The 17677-nt window shown below is 42.5% G+C and overlaps 1 protein-coding gene across 6 annotated transcripts in view; it reads left to right on the forward strand.

Annotated features, from left to right (window-relative positions):
- Window positions 1-17677, forward strand: part of DCX (doublecortin) — a 98934-nt gene that overhangs the window by 29976 nt on the left and 51281 nt on the right. The window lies entirely within an intron of this gene.

Consider the following 17677-nt stretch of genomic DNA (forward strand, 5'->3'; position numbering starts at 1 on the left):
GTTTGCTACTGTTGCTTTAAATTAACTCTTGCTCCTATCTTTGGAAAAAAATATTCAAATACCTTGCCAACGCTAGGCAGTGTGTTCAAACACGTAGCCTTTACAAATGAAAACGTTCGTCCTTCCAGCACCAAACGTTTGTTCATGAGGTGTCCTAGTCCAGGCGCAGTGTTTGGGAGCTTGAATGTAGCATGTCACTCTAGCCTGTCAGATATTCAGCACTTTTTTTTCATAAGTTGTATAGCTTATACAGGGGTGGGTGACTGTCCTGCTAAGCTGACCATAAGTATGGCAGTGCGTTGTAAGTAAGCAGTGATACAGGGAGCGATGTACTGGGAACCCTGAAAGTGGCTGGGGGAAGAGGGAGGGGAGGGACAAGTGATCCTTCCTCATTGAGGAAGATGATATGTGGGCACAAGACAATGCATCTTGAATCACAGCAGCTTAAAAAAGAGCTTAATGGATGGATCTGACCTGAAAGCAGTTGCGTCCTCCTGCTGACAGAGTACTGTTGCACTGACAGTTGTGGATCAAGATCTTAATCTGAACCACTAAATGGCTTCAGTTGTTTGAAATAGCCAACATTTTGGAGGTGAGGTGCTGCTTTGGACAGAGCATGGAAATAGGAATGCCTCATGAATTTGTCAAACCATTCTGTTCTCCTCCTTTAAACTATTTGCAGGAGTAAGAATAGTTTTCCTCTCCAGCACTGTGAGTAAGACTGAATCAGATGATAAGTTGGACTGCACCTATGGCCTGTTGGCTGGACCAGCCTGTGGAATTGTGCTAATCCCTAAGCAGAAATTTGGGAAATGCTGCTTGCTCTTAAGTTGCAGATTGCCTAGAGAAATGCTGCTGCAGGGCAGAAAGTGATCCAGTGCTCGAGTCGCTGCCTTGCACGGGGACATGGCTGAGCATGGGGCTCAAAGATAATTTAAAGGTAATTTAGCAATTCCTACTGCAAACTGTTGTCCATAGCAGCCACAGATGTATGACTCTCCTTGAATCCCAAAATAGAAGGCAACCTTGCTTTCCTCATAGCAAACTCTGATACCCATATGGGAACTGGTGCCTTGGTACTCTGTTCTCTGGGGCAATGTGAGAACTTCACAATTGCTTTTTGTTGCAGGAATCTGATTTCAGTGAGTGAAGACACCCCATTCAGCTTGTTTTACTGGCTTTAAAATTCACCATTGTATGACGTGATATTTCATTGTGTTAGAGAGCTACCACCAGCAGTTTCACTGCATGCAAATGTGCGTTTAGTATTGCGGTTAATGAGAGGAATGAGATTTTGTGATTTGACAGTAATGGAATGTTTGATATTTGTGGCATCAATTATTATTGGAGATCCCTGAGGATCAAATCTATTTACCAGTGCTTTGTTCTTATTGGAAGGTTTCCTTCAATGTTTGTATTTTAATATAAGTTCATTTGAAACCTCCCCTCCCCATGTGTGTTCTCAGTGCTGCAAGCTAAAGCCAGAAGCTTCTGCTGTGAGCGCAGTGTTTGCTGTTAAGGTTTCCATGACATACTGCTCCATAAAGTCTGACCTTCTGATGTGATACTAAAGGTTTTTGCATGTCTGAATCTGACATTAGAAAAACAGTCTTGAATGCCTAATTCTGACAAACAGTACTTTATTTTCAGGAGAAAATATTCATACAGAACTGCAAGCCGCTCGCAGCTGAAATACTGACAAGAATCCTGACAGTCTGTCTCTTTGAGTGTCATCAGAGGCATGTTACTCCCTCTGTTGTGAAACGATAAAATTTACGAAAGGAATGTACAAAGGAAAATCATCCTTCCCCACTCCATGAACTGTAACTTAATGAGGGGAGATGATTATTTATAGACATTTCCATGGTGCTCATCAGTAGAGTAATCAAGATGCTTTAGAAGTACAGACAGTAGTGGCAATGATGGAGTGGTGTGTAAATAATTACACTTCTCTGCACTGCAGACCTGCATTTGGAAATGAGAAAGCAGTTAATTGAGAGCCGGATGGGGTACATTTGAATAAATATAGCACTTAAAACAGCAGTGGGATTAGGTCGTTTTAAGAAGTTTTGCTTCTTGTATCTTGGATCGTTGCCTTTTTGAATATTATTGTCCTTTTGAAATTGCTAAATTCGCATCTTGTGTTTAAGTAGCTTATTTAACTTGGTCTTGTGTGTATCTCTAATGCCTTGTGCCTAGTCTTGTCTGTACTCGAGCTCCTTCTCTTCTTGGAATATATTACCACCTCTTGACAAAAGCCCCGGAACTCAAAAGGGGCTTCAAACTGTTGGTCAAAGAAGAGTCATGACAGAATCACAATAGACGCTTACCTTTTGAACTTTTTTTATATGGCCGTATAGGATATGGTATATGCCAAAGAATTTGATGCTTTAAACAAAAACTTATACAGGGGATATCAGTGTCCCAAATAAGTCTGGATTCTTGGGAGCACCGGCTATTTTATAAACACACGATGTCAGTTTCTTCCTCTTGTAGCTGAACTGAATTAGAAAACAGAATTTGAGTTTGTGGATGAAGTTGTATTCAAATATTTTGAATACAATAGTCTCAACTAGAGCTTGCAAATGCTGTATAGATTTACTGTCCCGTTTGTGCTTGAGCTTCTCGCTGTGGTGTACAATAAATAGGTGTTTGTATGGAAGAGGGGAGGCTATTTCATGACTGACAGCCCATCTTCTTTCTGCGTCTTGCTTTGCAGGTGGTGTTTGTCAGCATTCATTCCTGCTTTAAGAAATGAACTGTGAAAGTTAATGTCTTCTGTACATACTGAACTTCTCTTCTCCTGCCCAGTCTTGCATTCCAAAGTCTGAGACATTCAGCAAGTATACAAAGAGATGTAGGAACAAAAATCAGTTTTTTTTTTTTAAATGTGGTTGGCTGAGTGGTGATAGGTTAGAGGGACCGGATTCGGTTCTACTTTACATTAAGATACTTTTCAGTGGTATGGAATTCCTTCTGGTTTTTCTCTAGCTGATATATTGCCATGTCTTAATTAACGAAATACTCCTTTCCATCAATTAGCATCACCAAATAAGCAGAATAGGGTGCTGCTCAGGTGGGAGAGAGAGAGAGCTTGTAGGCTCTAGTTCCCTATAGTTACAGAGGTTCTGGTTAACAAGCAGGGCAACTGAATGTCTTCTTAGTCATAACTTACAATGACCTCTTCTAGACTTCAAATCTTCATGCACAGGGAGAAGTTAGACATGTGCTATTTATTGGTTTTTATCTAGCCCAGACAAAGTGCTTCTGTTCCATCCAAGTATTAGCTGTCTCACTAGATGAAGTTATTTACGTTTTTATATGTCAGGGTACTTGTGACTGTGCTCCCGAAAGAATTTCTAGTCTTAATGAAATGCTCCCCTCTAGCAATCTTCGCTTTGATAAGGATTCCATGTGGCAGGTGATGAGTGGAGTTCATCTTTCTGTTTGCAAAGCAGATGCAAATGCATAGGAGGCCAGCCCACCTCTCCTGTCCAGAGGAGAAGTTGCCATTTCATTTTAAATTACTTGCATTGCAGGAAGGGCAGCAGCAGCAGAGGGAGAAGCAGGATTACTAAGCTCACAATAAGTTAAAGGTTGATACTTCCAGATAACAGCAAACAAAGTAGTTGGTAAAGCAGCTTCTGGTGCTGCACTACTAGTAAAAAGCTACTCTGGATGTATCTATGCAAGTTGCACTTGAGAAACTAGATAAACTTTGGAGTTGCTGCATTGATTTTAAGCTGGTATTTGGAAAAAAAATCAGTAAAAATCTCCTTGCTCAAGTGCCAATGCTGGCAATGGACCCTGTTGCCAGGTTAGTGTAGCTCTATTGATTATATTAACTTTTGTTAATGTGATACAGGATGAGATTTGTACCAAAAATACAAATTTTTCCAACTGCTGTCACTTGTAGTTGATGCTCAGGAAGGTGAATAACTCCATGACAGACCTAGTAACATCTGCATTGCTGAAGGATCAGGTAAAAAAAAACAAAACAAAACAAAAAAACCCCACCAACCTTCCCTCTAGAGAGAACCCTGCAGATAGTTAACTTACGCCCTGAGGCATGAGGTTCAGGGCTTTAAAGCAAACAAATGGGTTTGCTTTGTTTGACACATCCTGCGGTAGGATGTGGAACACCTCATCCGTCTGAGACTTCACAACTGCCCATGTGGATACTGAAAAACTGCATTGAAGCAACCCCAGAACGAAGTTTCATGCACTGCTGCAAAGCTGGGGAAGATCTAACCCCAAAACAAATGGGAGGGAAGAATAGGAGATGGGTGCACATGTATTTTGTATTCTGCCTCCTGCAAAAGGCTCTACAACAGCTGGTACTAATGGGGAGAGGTGAGTCCTGTCTTCCTTCCCTGCTGCATAAAGCCGTAACAATGAAACTGTATCTGCTTTACATCTTTTTCTTAGTCCTTTGTTAGCGCTTCTTGTTAACTGCTGAGATTTGGCAGGCCTTTCATAAGCCTCCCATCCTGATATCAGGACAGGTGTGGCTCAGCACTAGCAGAGGAATAGCCCAGGCGCAGGATCTTTGACCATAGCCACCTCCTGCGCCAGGTCATTTCAAATGAAGATTAAGTCCCTGCTTCATTCCTCCTTGTTGCATTTGCAGACTGCCCTGACTCAAGCTGTTTGTGTGAGATGATTCCTCACTAGCAACTGTCATGGCAAGAAGGGTAAGTAATAATGCATGGGCTGAAGAACTTCTGAACCCAAACCACTTACACAGCCAGACAAGGCAGCCTGGTTCTTTATCTTTAGGGAGCTCTTAGTCTGAGCTGGAAATTCAGCATCGCCTGATTCATGCAATGACTAGACACTAACACAGACAAAACCAATTAGTCCTCAGGTATCCCTTCAGGATTCGATTATACACTACAGTGAATAAGCCAGGCTTCCATGAATGTGTATCTAAGTACTTATGATAAAATATTCAGAAGATTTTCTGAGATATTATTCAGAAACCTTATACTTCTTAATTTTTGTTTATATAGGTCTTTAGGCCACAGAATCTGGGATAAAAGGGCCTGGCTGGGACACTGATGTCTGCCCCAGAGTGGCCCCATCAGGCACTATTGCTGAAACCATGCTAGCCAAACTAGCTAGCTAGTGCCTTCGGTACGGTGCCAACTACAGACAGGTGGCAAATGCCCTAACCCTGTAGTACTGATGCCATGGTAACTGCTGCCAATGAGAGAATGGTGCCCTCCACCTCTAGTGAACCTGAAGAGTTACTGATTTAAACACAGGTTTATTGAATAGCTACAATTAAATAGCTGGTCAATTGGTTTGCATTGTAGTCTGTTTAAAAACAAATCAACAAAGAATGTCCTGCTTCAGGGATTTAGCAGATCACAATGTCATAAGGATTTTGGCAAATTCCTGCTCATGTATATGGCTTTGGATCAGTCCTTGCCAGAGGTGGCTCTGGGAGTAAATAATGCTTTGCCTCAGACCTGCTGCCCATGACTGGAGCTTTCTGAGGGAGCTATTTTTGGAGTAGACAGATAAACTGTTAAATAAAGTCTTTCGTTCCCCACTGAGGACAGGCTGTTTGAAGTGTTGGGGTCTATGGACAGACTTTGTTCGGTTTTCCTGTCCTACTTTTTTTTTTTTTTATCTGGCTCTGTTGTGTGCAGTTTGACGGTGACACTCTCAAAAAAGGTGACACTTCTTTTTTGAGAGGCTGCCCTGTGTGCAGTCTCTGCGTGCTAATTCCCGTATTTATTAAAGCAGAAGCAGCCTGATCTCAGCAACTCAAGTCTTGACATTGTCTGCTCTCATGTGAGCACTGGGGCTGATGTGATTGCCATTGCTGTCGTCTCCAAAAAAAAATCTCCCCAAGCCATGTGCAGAAAACAGGGAGACAGCAAAGGAGCTCGTCATCTTTAAAACTTTGGCAGATATTTTTCCATTGCTTTCCCTCATCCTCCTGTTTTGGAAGAAGGTGTCGTGCTCCTGCTTGCAATCCAACAGGCCTCTGGCACTATTGGCGTTTTTTCGTTCTGTAAACACCGGCTAAAGCTGTGATGACTCTATTGTCCACTTAAGGCAGTGAGAATCCAAGTCCAGAAGCAGGTTTCAGTGCTGCTTGCTAAAAATTGTGGGTTTTCTAGAAATGCAAGCCTTGGTAGTAGACATGTATTGACCGAGATTCACATGAACACCTGCTACTTACATCACAGATGGCAGGCTGTCAAAATTATTGGAGGATGCAGTCAGATGTGACCTGGTGACCTAGAAGTACATGGCCCCTATTACTGAATCCTGGTGCTATTCACACCCCGAAAGAGATGTACGTTAAAAATTCAGTCCTCACCAGCATCTTTATTTTGGCAGTTCTTTCTGTCATAGAGTGACACGTTCTCTTTTCACTCTGAATCCCAGGAGAGAAGAGGATTATTCACCGTAGTGCTGGAGGGTTTATCTAGGAATAAATGGGCTGAAAATGAGCAAGGGAAAATTAGGCTGAATATCAGGAGCTGAGACAGGCCAAGAAAGATTTCTATTTTTTTTTCATTGGTAATTTGTATCATTATGTGAAGCAGAAGATTCTGGTTCCTTTTTGGTCCTCAAGTAGAAATCCCATCAGTGTGAATGGGATACCTCAGAGGGAGCAGGTATGCTGAATGTATTCTGAGCAAACATCTACCTCAATGCTTGGAATCCAGTAGATGTCTCATTTTGATCACAAGGTATAAACGAATGCATGTAGTCTTTCCCCTGTGTATTGGGGGAATGTCCTGTTTATTCTGGTGGGCCTGAGGCCTTAGTTCTTATGCTCTGAGTGGCATCGTGTATGGTACGTTTGCTCATGTCTCCCTACTTGCTCTAGTGCCCCAAAACAACAAATACTCCCCTGACCTTACCCAGCACGAGAGACCTCAAGAATGTGGTTGTGGTTGGTGCTGCATTCCACACCTCGTTGCAAGTTCCACCTCTTCTTGACTGTCTGAATCCACTTGTTCCCTTCCCAGCTCTTCTTCACCTTTGATCAAAAGGCTGTTTTCACTCTATAGTAGGTAAGCTATGACAGCTCATCTTCTTTTAGGAAGAGCTTGCACTAGCTCTGGGTAAGGCATGCAGCCAAACTGCAGGGGCTGGTAAGAAATAGCGTGATAGTGCTATCATCCAGCACAACAGTATTTCCTTTCTTGTCTCTGAAACTACACACAAAACCGAACTAGTGGTTTTTATTGTGTATGTAGTATGTGCGTCTTGATGGAGTCTAGGTGTTAGGAAATGAATCCATGGTGCAAAGGGCCCAGACTAAGCAGAAGAGGTTGTCTAAGGCCTCATGTGTTTGTACATACTGCAAGCGTCGTTCAAAGGTCTCTGTTTGGAGCAAGTGATAGCATTGCTCGTGCGCAGAGGATAACAGCTTCCAGCCACCCTTGGGTCTGCCAGGGGTGACGAAAAATATTGGCACAGAAATGTAATAAAAGCATGTCTAAAGGAGGTTAGGAGGAAAAAAGTTGGATCCAGTCCATCCAGATTTTCAGAATTGGCTAAGGTAGGCCTGCATATGTGGAGAAGTGCAAAGACAAGCCATGAAAGCTAAGGGCTATTCCAGCTTGTGTTCAGGGCTTCTCAAGCTGCATCGAATTGATTAGCATACAGAGCTGGAATAGCAGGCCTGCTCCTGGAAATTTGCTTAGCTCTGAATTCAGACTGAATAGGGAAAAATGAGCAAGGCTAATAACCATAGCATTCACCGCTCTGAGCCAGGAGACACACCCTCTCCCCTGTGAACATAGGCTTTTCTGAATTAATAGACATATTTCTCGTTTTCTGGTTAACAGGGTGTATATGAGTGTATGCATGTGTATCTATCTGTATAAATAAATTTTAGTGTTACAGAACACAACTCTGCAGCTCAGCTTGCTGTCCAAGTAATCTAAGTTCTCCTCTTAAAGAAACCCAGGGACTGTTGTGCTCTGAAAGTGAGAACCTTGAGTCACGTTAGTTATTGTTTCTTCCTCCCTTACTCAAATAAACAAAAGGCATTTTAATGGAGTTTTTAATTGTACTGTGAAAGCATATTTCATTACTTGTACATTATGCTTTGAGATAAATGCAAATCTCATTGTTATTAACCACTTTAAATTTATCCAGGTGTCCTAAAATAAATAGGAAACATGTATGTGTTGGTTCATGATGCTTTTCTATCACTTTCTATCTTGAAAAATCCTACACATTTTCAGTACATTTTTCAACTAGTGAGTGTAAGATGTAACCTGTTTTTCACTAATTTTTCTCTTCTTTCCCCCAGTGGAGGACCTAGTTATGAACAAAAACTAGACATGGGGAGGATGAGATAATGTGCACCATTCATTAGAAGGATTTTTCTTCAGGGGATTTTGCTTCAGTCAGAATTGGTGTGGGGGGTCAATCCTTCCCGTCCCCAGGTCTGGGCTGTTATCTGAAGAACAATGAACACAGCGAGCTTTATTGGCTCCGCAGGAATAATTATGCAGCCAGTGGGCCTGCAGGGCAGCAGGGGAGAGCAGGACTCTGAGCTCCCTCCCTGTGCTCCCCTGGCCTCGCCATCTGCTTTGTGCTGCCTGTCTGGGGCTTGGTCCCCTGCGGCTGCCAGGGTCCCCAGCTCTGGTTCTGCTGCTGCCTCGCTGCGGACACTGCTCCCTGGTCGTGAGGGATCAGTTCAAGCCACCACGTGAAAAACCCAGCCGGGCTAACTGATACTGGGAGAGCAGCTGTCTTTTATTTGGGTTCTCTGAACAGGAAAGAGTAATTGGTTTAGGAAAGTATCTTGTGGCATGTGTGTGTTGCTGTGAAAGAAGCATTGCTTCAAGCTATTGCTACCCTTGTGCTCCAGACGTAACCACTCAGGCCCTTCCCCAGTCCCTCGTGCTCATGATGTTGCTGACGGGTGACTGATGGGTGCACCCATTCTCCTCTGTAGGGCTGGTGCTGAAAGTTCACTAGGAAACTCACTTTCTGTACTAGATAAATCAACTGGAATGAAAGTTAAAATGAATCATGAAATACGCAACATAATGCAGTATGAATAAATGTAAATTTGCAAGAAAAGCTTTCACTTTGTTAATCTATTAATACAGAATAATGGAACAGTGTCATGGGGGGGAGAGAGTCGGTGGATATGTGGACTTCAAAAACTCATGAGGAAAAGCACCGTCGAGAACTTAAGGAATGTAAAGTACTGATGTGAAGGGAAAATACTATCACAGGTTGGAGACGTGTTTAGGAGAAACTAGGGCAAAAATACTTTTTTTTTTTTTTTTTGTCAGTAAAATTAAGTATCAAGATACCAGTGTTTTTTGTCTTGAGTGATCTGGATATGGATGTTGTTGGTGAAGAAGACAAAAGAATTACTGCAATAAAGCAAATTTGGAGAAAAGTGGGAGACTTACCAAGATGAACAGGCAGTATAATGGAAGATCGTAAGTGCAAAATAATGCACAGTTCTAGTAATTACTCTTATACTTGGCTTTTAAATTAAATATAATTATTCAGCGGAGAGGATTGGCCTTGATGAAACAGGCTAGTACCAATGTCTTAGCACAGATTCAGAACAAAATAACATGCTAGAACACACAGTATGCATTCAAATTTTAGAAAGGAACATTCTTTTAAATGCCCTTCCACTTTACCTCTCCACATTTGCAAGTGACCCTCAGAAGACGGAAGCAAATAAGGAGTTCCTCCAGTGATTGCTGCCCTGCAGCCCTCTGCATCTCTCCCATCTTCACTACGAGGTGTGGGATAGCATATAAAGGTGTTTGGAAGCTCCTTTGTTAATGCGTTATGCTTGGACTGGGATTTGGGTGAAACATGAAGTAAGTTACAAGTGGTCAGAGTGTGTATCATGGAGTGCTCAGTGCTAAATCACCTGGGCTTACATGGCTCTTCATGGCTTCTACGTTGTGGTATGTACCTATGAATATGAAACTGGGAGTCTGCCTGTGCCTGGGGTATCAGAATGACATGGCACCCAATAAGGTAACTTCCTTTGGAGGTCCAAGGTGTCTGCTTATGTACAGAGGCTGAGAGAAGCTGTAGCTCTACTGATGGGGAGTATCATCTATACTATAATACTGTAGACAGAGGTGACATCGCCCCACTGTGTGATGAAACATTTGAAATGGTTTTACCAAAACTGTGTCATCCTGCTCTTTACATTTGGGGCACAGAAATGGAGTGCTTGTTAAAATCTTGCTCTTAATGAGTGCTTGTCCATTCTTCAGTCAAGTGTGTCATATAGACATTATCTCAGGATTTGTAGCATCTGTCAACCACTCCTTTGATATGCCTAATTTTCACACTTTGTCTTTATATCTCCAAAATAGTATCATTGGAGTGGAGAGAAATTATGCCCTTCATCCTGCTTTCCATACAGCCTGGTATTTACAGGAGTCTGTGAAGTATTTTAATAACGGAAGCAGAAGCAAAAAATGCAGTGCAGCTATTTCAACATTTCAATAATTTTAAAGCTATTTGGGGACATATGTATCAGGCTAAGAAGCAAAAATCTTGTTTGAAAACTTAAACCTGAGTATTCTTCCATCGTGGAGCTCAGCTCCCCAGAAAGGCAGTAAGAGGACTAAACTTCTCTTCCTCAAATGTGCACATATCAGGAACCTTATCAACTGCTGGCAGACTGCAGGATTACATGTAAATTAAGTGTATCAAAGAGTTGAGCTAGATAGCCAACGTTAGGAGCTATGAATGTTATTCCTGCCTACTTGAAAGCCCTTCATTATGGATTAGAAACAAGAACTTACATCGCTTAATACCGTCTAAAAATTGAGGCATATTTTTGCTTCTAGTGAATTTTAATATTTGAGAGAAAATGGGATGGGGATTTTCCTTCATTTTAGACAACCCTAGTCAGAGGGTTGCAAAACGTTCATGTGTCACACTCAAAATGAAAGCCATAAGGCTGCCTGAATTTTGTGTAAGAGTCTTGATAGAGGCTGTTGGTGAGTGTTATTTTTAGTTCTCTAAAGCAACAGAGATATTTGCATTCTTGGCATTTCTCGCAGTTTTAAAATGGAACAGTTTCTGAAACGTCCACTTTTCCTTGAATTTTTATCCACCTCATGAGCTTCTTCATAAAGTTTTTGCACCACTGTTGGCAGCAGGTAGTGATTTAGTGCCAAACAGTGCAGAATTGCTCCATTTTACACTGTTTCTTCAAAATGCTTTCTCTTCCAGAAAGCAGACTCTGGAAACAATCCCATCTGATCCTGATACTCATTGTTTGGGTTGTTTCCAGCTGTATGTGTGAAGTGTTCAGCTTAGTGTAAAATAGGCAGTAAACAAGGAAAAATAAAGTTAAGCCCAAAAGTGGATACACTGAGCTCTAATGTACAGATCTCCTAATATTTAATACTGGTGAAAACCAACCTGTATGTGTGGTTTTTTTCTAAGCATAACTCACCAAAGACTTACTTTCAAAAGCAGGAGGTAGATGATGCTACAGGAAATATTTTATATGATGGAAGAGAGGCAGTGTGCTTCAGGTACTCAAGCAGTAGAAGTGGGTCTCAGGGCTCCTGGCAACGCTCCCGCATTGCTCCTGTTTCAGCTGCAGCGTGTGATCCAGGTTTAGGCAATTAATGTGGCATTTTCAGGTAGGTGTGATTTGCCTCATTTAAACTCATGGGGAGGCTGAAGTGAGGTTGTTAATTTGTGTTTAATGTTCAAATTTAAAAAAAATTTTCATGTCCTAGATGTTTTTTGGTTTAAAAAAAAAAAAAAAGACTCGTAAGACCTAAATGATACTACAGATTGCTTGGGGGATGATATAGGCCAGGTATCTCAACCTCCTTTTTTTTCTTTTTTAGTCAAGGACTGCCCAGATTCTGTAAGAATATCCACTACCTACTTCTAGCAGTTTTCTAAGAGCTAACATTTCTACAGCAATCAGTAAAGCATTGTCGACAATTTGAGTGTTCATTTATCAACCCATTTTTTTCTCCCATTTTATTAATTCCCTGCTTGCGTGCATGGAGATTTGCCTGTTTGCTTTGCTTTCCTTGCCATATTGTTCCAGTTATCAGACAATCTTTTTTCACTTCCACTTGCCTTATATGCAGGTTTGACTTACAACTGGGACAATAGTGCCGTTTTGGCAGAGGTACTGTAGACCACCTTGTGCTGGTTTTTGGAGCACCAGCTAAGACTGATGAAGAATACTAAGTCTCAATAGCATCATAACAGACTCGATCTCTCATCTTTTCATTGTGTCCTGATATCGGGTATGGGATACCTGAGTTCAGTACTCCAAGGGTCTGGCTTCTAACACAAAACAAGTGTCCGGGTTCTGCCCCCTCAGCGGGTGAGTCCCATTGACGGTGATCTCCTTTTTTTATCTGGTGCTGTATTTAGGCCAGGAGACAAAGCAGAGATTGATTCAGTCCCAACCTTTATCCCCTTCACATGTGCTTCCTTTCCATAAGTCATGCTCTCACTTCTTTTTTGTCGTCTGGCAGCTGCAAGGGCTGGTTGCTTGGTGACGCTCTCAGCAGCACAAAGAGCTCTCAGCTGGGAGGCCAGGTCTGCTGGCCACAAACAGCTGGGATAATTTTATTTGTCTTTCTCTTGTTCCTGTTAATCGCAGGGAGCTGAATCAAAGTCAACTTGTAATAGAAATGGGAGAACCATCAAATGCTATTTATGGCTTCTTTAACATCCACATTTTCTCCCTGAGTCAGAGAAGTGGCAGTGTGTGCCAGAAATGGCCTGTTATTGCACAAATGGAGGAGTAAAACTGAAAGGCATGATTTCCAGTTCTGCTTCAAATGGGATTTTACCAGACCCCATACAAAAGCAAGATGTCAGACTGGGTTTTGGATTTATGAATCGTTGTTCCTTAATTTGATGTGTGACTGGCTGTTCATTCTTTATAATAATCGTATGCTGTGTGGGTCACATCTATGAAATAGCTGCTAATGACTTTCTTCTACCTCAGAAGGATACACCACTCAGACTTCATGCAAGGGAAAAACAATGAATAACTTCCAGAGTTGAGAGCGTTGTGATTTAATGATCTGGGCAAAGGCCTTGGTTTTATGAACTCTGGTTTCTTATTACTGCTCCTATGTAGGCTATGGCATCCCGAGTTAATAAGAAAAATGATTGTCTCTAAAGAGATTTTGAGGGGGTTGATTTCCACTTAGGCCCAAACTTGGTGTACCTGGCTGCAAGCAGGTACAGAGGGAGAGGTGACAGGGGACATGAGTGCTGCTCGGCTTGCACTTCGGGTCTCGGTTGGGTCTCGGCCGAGCATGCCAGCTTAGATGCATCAAAGCTCTTAAGCATGTGAAGAGCTTCCTGCAGGCTGGCTTGTGCAGAGGTGCTCTCAGGGTTTGAGAAGCTGTGTTCACCACTTCAAGGGGAAAGGCAAGGAAACTGGCCATGGCTGAAGCTGGTCTCTGCTGACTTCTGCTGTTATAGTTAAAAGTGACCACTGAACGTATTCCTAAATTACTGAATCTGTAAGCTCTGCTTTTGCAGGACTTTTTTCTTATTTCAGGTATAAATCATAATAAGATGATTCCAATCAGGTGTTAATTTTATGCTTTTGGGTAATTTAATTATGCAAATTGCTATACAATAGCTAAACAAGTAAACACACTGAATATTTACGTTTGGCTGATGAAACATACTGAAGTGGATAAACAAGAATATAATATATTACATATGCTAAAGGATCTGCTGTTAAACTCACAAGAGCAGAAAGCACTATAGGTTCATGCTTTTTCTTCCCTGATGAAAAGCCCTGAGGTTCAAAGAAATAAAACTATCTTCTGAGAGTTTGGGCTGCTCTGTTGCTAGGGCTAAGTGAAGGAAGATTGAGGAATGGGAACCGAAGTGGCAATGCACCTGCTTACCACTGCTAAATTTAGCATGCAGAATTGTCGAGGGAAAAGACTAAGTTTGTGGTGCAGTCTTCTGATCCGATCGTGGAAAGGAGGGCTCTGAATTTCAGTTCTTCATCTCCGTGAGTTGTAATAGTAGGTGTTACAGCAGACACTCTGGGTTGCTTTGGTCCATTTTTTTTCTTAGGTCTACATGCCTGCACAGCTTTACCTTTCATGGTCTTACTACATAAACCATTCAGTGAAGAGCAACTCAGATGGTATTTTTTTTTTTGTTAAAAAAGCATGTGTTTGGGCTATAGTCTCTCTCTCTCTTTTTTTTTTTTCTTTTTTTCTTCCCATTTGAAATTACCTCATCTCTTTAATCCAGGTACTTGTGCCATAGTTTTCATCCCTGAGCTGCTGCTTCACAGATTTTTTTTTTTTAATGTGTAGTAATTCCTTGTCTTTCATCAGTTCCAAATCTAACAGTTTTTCTTGTCTCCTACCTTCTCATTTCCTACTACAGATGTAAATGTATGGAGACATCAGGACAATCCTATAGCTCATTCTTTAGTGTTTAGAGTGATCACCGGAAGGGATCAGGGATTTTGCCTCCCCACGCAGCACCATGCAAAAAGACAGAAGTGTATTATTTGTGAAGGAGCAGCTTTCCCCCTCCTCTGAAACATCAGCAATTAGCCCCCGCAGAGGCTGTGCATCAGCCTGTGTACACCAATGAACTGATCCTCTGTGTCAAATCCTTATGTAAATGCAGCAGCCTAATCCTCTTGCCCTAATAGGAATTTCACACCTTAATCCTCACTATGAACAGGGGCAAAGGCATTCCTACTAGGCAGTTTGATGCATCCTATTTTGAGAAAAATCACTGTATATGGGTTTGTGGGAATAGGGGAAGTGTAGTCCCCCGTTTGTGTGGAAGACTGAAGCATGTCATTCTAATAGAAGCGAGGGGATTATGTTCCTAAATTGTCAGTGGATTTCAGGGGATTTGCTACATCAAATGACACCATTAGCCTCCCAAGCCCTTCATTTTGCCCCTGGCCCTGACTGACTCTTCTTGGTTTAGCTGGAAATGCTCCCTGGGTGATAGAGTTGACTCTACAGGAGTGGGAGGAAAAGAATTCTCTCCTGACCCCTGCAGCCATCCAGGTTATGCCTCGCAGCTTGGCACTGCTCGTTGTGTGCTGGGCTTGCACTGCTCGAGTTGAAAGAAGTGTCAATCAGTGCATGCGGTGTCATTCTGAATAAACCCCTGGTTTATGTTGTTATGTAACCTCAGAGGAGTCAGAAGTCTGAATTGTAGCAGTAGCACACAGGGAGCCTAGGCAGTGCCTTGAACTCAGCTTTGTCTAGCTAGATGAGTATTAATCTCTCAGGTATGGATACTTATTTCTTAACCAGCTGCAGGGCCTCATCCAAAGCTCGCTGAAGTTTCCAGAAGAATTTCACAGGCCCTGAAGACCACTTCAGCATGATGGTCCAATGTATTCAGGGCATTCTGTGACAGATGGGGTGACCAGCCCTGTTCCTGAATTGCCACCTCGGAAAAGAAGGGTGCAACAGCATTCTTCATGCCACAGCTGAGAAGTAATTGCTTTACACAGAGAGCATCAGACTCACACAGACCACGTTTGTACCTCTTATGCTCCTGGTTACAAAGATAATGATGGGTGCAAATCAGGCAACTGGATGTGCTGTTATTCGGCATCGGTCCCCCAGCCTCTTTGCTAGATGCCTCTGCTGCACGCACAGACAGGGTGGGTCTTGATCAGCTGTGGATCAACCACTAACACGGAACACAATGTGTGCACAGCTTTACAAGCAACTGTGGTTTGCTGGCCATTTGGAAGAAATGTGTGTACATGCATCCTGGTATTTCCACTGCCAAAGTTTTTCCAAACCAGCCTTTTGTTTTAGTTTATTTCTCGCTGCAGAAGCTTTTCATTCCTTGTCCCGTTCTCTTGTTGCAGTTCCAGTCTCTCTTGGCTGCTCTTTGTTTGCCCTGCTGTTACTAGACACTGCAGTTTGGACTTGCCTCTCACTGGTGCACGAACGAAGCTCTTCAACAGTCAGGCCTTTATATCTATTCTTTGCAGAGTTCATTCTACTAGTGCCACCCTTTGAGCATTTGCATCCAAAATGCCAGTGCACTGAGTCAAATCTACCACTGCACAAGAGAGCCTGAATGAACTAAGCTTTGATTTTTCCCAGGCCAGCTGGCTGTGGAAAGTTTTGTTCTTTGCAACTCTAAAAACTTGTGTTGTTTTAAATCAAATTTGACTGTAGCTCACTTAAGCATTTGTGGCTTTTCCTTAGGAATGATATCACTGTCCCAGCTAGATCCTGTGGAGCAAGGACTGGAAAATCCAATTTATGACAAACTATAATTTAAGAGTCAGCAATGTCTCATATAGCAAGAAATGCAGTTTTGGAGGTAACTGTTACCCAGTTATTTAAATGCTTCTGTCATTTAGACTAAACCCATCTGTAACAACAAAGGTCATAGTATCCCCAAGAGCTAAATTTTTTTCTCTCTCATCCCTGCATGTAGCTAAAGTGACCTGTGTGCATTCAGCCCCATGGAAGGGCCATTCCTTAATGCAGGTGTCCCTGTCCTGGCTGGGTTCACTCTGTGACACTGAGGAACCCCTGAGAAATCTAGAGGAAGCTGTGACAGTTATTAAGTGTCTGTGTGGATCTCCTGCAAATGCAGACTTTTCTGGGCTTTTCTAATGTTTTTGGTAATTGCATATCATTTTTGCAGCCTGACTAAAGCAATTTTGATACTTCCTGTTTTGACGCCCTGTGCCAGCATTTTTTTGTACTAAAGAGTACCAAAGGTGCCTAAACTGATTGTGTTTGTCTTTACCACATATCTCAGCCAAAGAGCTTAAAAGAATTTATTATGAAAGTTATAAGGAAGGACAAAGTATCTCATTGCAAGTCAAGCCAGAAATGACAAAATCCAGAAATTTCTTCCAGCCTCACTGAATCATATCTTGAACGGTGCTTCAGTACCTACGTCCAGCCTGCATCTTAAGCTAGTACAAGGAAGAACTGAAAAGGGAGGAGAAATGTTCACTCTCTCCAGGCCTTTCCAGTTCTGATTCCTCACAGAGCACTTCACTGATATTGTCCTGTGTTGCTTTGTGCTATTTATCTCAGCTATTTCTACTTGTTCTCACATAAAAATAGTATCTCTTGTTGATTGCGAAAAAGTATATGACTACAGTGCCCTCCCAACATTGTACCAGATTTAAAATGGTAGCTGCAAGATAGAAACCATCCTATAGAGCCTGTAAGCTTAGGGAGAAGAGAGCCTGTGAAGACTGGGAGCATCCCTGTTGCTGCAGGTGTGACAGCCACACCGTTCTCAGGGTTTAGCTCAGGGTTTAAACTCAGCCACAGGCCAGGCTTTTTTAACAAACTCACTTAACAAATGGCTAGTTTGTACAGCCAGGCTAAGGCTTCCTACCTTGCCTGTAAAATGAAGAGTTACACCAGCTGCAAGTACAAGGGGCTGGTGAACCAGGTTCCCAGCGCGTGCCCATTAACTTCGCTCAACACAAGGCACTCCCAGGCACCATCGTCACAGGGGGGTCAGCTGCGGCGTGTGCATTGCCAGCAGCTCCCAAGGGCATCACTCCTGAGGCAGATGCCATGCTGCTGGGATCCCAGGGGCAGCAGAGGTTCAAATAGCCACTGCCACACCATTTTGTAGGGCCCGGAGTGCACCTCTTCTTGTGCCTGCCAGATGGTACAGAGGGGTCTTTGCCTTTCCCTTTCTGCTC

Source organism: Anser brachyrhynchus (assembly GCF_964034855.1).
Source record: "Anser brachyrhynchus genome assembly, chromosome: 13".
Lineage (NCBI taxonomy): Eukaryota > Metazoa > Chordata > Aves > Anseriformes > Anatidae > Anser > Anser brachyrhynchus.